The sequence below is a fragment of the Galeopterus variegatus genome, unplaced genomic scaffold (genome assembly GCF_000696425.1).
Source record: "Galeopterus variegatus unplaced genomic scaffold, G_variegatus-3.0.2 Scaffold106, whole genome shotgun sequence".
NCBI lineage: Eukaryota > Metazoa > Chordata > Mammalia > Dermoptera > Cynocephalidae > Galeopterus > Galeopterus variegatus.
Genome location: NW_007726217.1, coordinates 904720 through 906236, shown reverse-complemented (window position 1 = coordinate 906236; position 1517 = coordinate 904720). Strand labels below are relative to the sequence as shown.

The window sequence follows — 1517 nt, the reverse complement described above, 5'->3', positions numbered from 1 at the left end:
ACTGAGGGTTGCGATCCGTTGCCGGACACGAAAAAAGACAAAAAGGAAAAAAAAAATTTAGAAATAATTTTTTTACAAGAATTTAAAATAAAATGCAGCTGCAGAAGCAGAAAATACAAATACTCACTTGAGGTCAGTTAACACCTACAGATACAAGTACAATTTCTTGCTGGCTTCTTATAGATGTTAAATAGATGACTAAATTCAAATAAGGACTTGGAGTCATCCATGTAAGAGTTTTGTTCTCTTAAGAGAACTTTTTTTTAAATTTATTTTTTATTGTAACAGAGTTGATTGTACATATCTGTGGGGTACAGAGTTGAATATCAATACCCATGTGAAATGTGTGATGTTCAAATCAGGATAATTAATATATTCAACACTATACAATTTTCATGTCCCTTTACCAATTCCTTATTTACCCTCCCTCCCCTCCACCTTTCCCACCTCTGGTAACCCAGTTTTAAGAGAACTTTTGTAAAATGAGTGTAGCATAGTTACTGGAGTCACATTTTCCGATCCCCCAAACTTTAAGATCCCCAAACCAGGACAAATAACTGTGGATTTGGAAATAATAAGACAAATACATGAAGTTGAGACTGTGCCAGAATACTTAGTATAGACAGTCAGACTAGAATATGAGCAAAAAAAAAAAAAAGCTTCTGAGTAACTAAAACTTTAAAAAAGGGGGTTTCTGAGTGACCAATTTAATGTAAAGTTTATATACTTAACACCCTTTACTTAGAAGAGCAAATATTTATGTTTGTCAGATATNTAAAGTTTATATACTTAACACCCTTTACTTAGAAGAGCAAATATTTATGTTTGTCAGATATGATTTTAATGATCTTGATTATAAGAATAAACTTACACATATGGTAATTTTTAAAGCACTTTTATATATATTATGTCATTTAAGCATAGTTCTCAGCAGATTAGAAGATAGGTGATTAGAAAAATGAGATTGGGGAAGTGGAAAGAAACATACTGGGGCCAGCCCTGTGGCTCACTCAGGAGAGTGCAGCACTGGTAGTGCCTAGGCCATGGGTTCGGATCCTATATAAGGATGGCCGGTGCGCTCACTGGTTGACCGTGGTGCGGACGACACTGAGCCAAGGGTTGCAATCCCCTTACCAATCAAAAAAAAAGAAGCATACTGATGGAGGCATGCTGTACACACTGACAGCTGAAAGAAGTGACAGCTATAAAAGGAGGGAGAAAAATCCACACAAAAACACAACGCAATATATGTCTTCCCATGACAGCCTTATATGACTTCTAGGCTTTAATAGACCCTTAAGATTTATAACAGTATAAAAAGTGATGCTTATAATGATGACTCAACATCATTAAATAAAAGTTGATCTATGTTTAGTTTACTCTGCTAAGGAGGTGAATTGAATTAAAGGCAAGAAATGTGTTTTATAAATATCTCTTATCAAAAATATTTAAAACAGGGCCGACCCCGTGGCGCACTCGGGAGAATGCGGTGCTGGGAGCGCAGCAGCGCTCCTGCC

The 1517-nt window shown here is 36.0% G+C and overlaps 1 protein-coding gene across 1 annotated transcript in view; it reads right to left on the bottom strand.

Moving 5' to 3' along the window:
- AGO4 (argonaute RISC catalytic component 4) overlaps positions 1-1517 on the bottom strand; it is a 32454-nt gene that overhangs the window by 24688 nt on the left and 6249 nt on the right. The window lies entirely within an intron of this gene.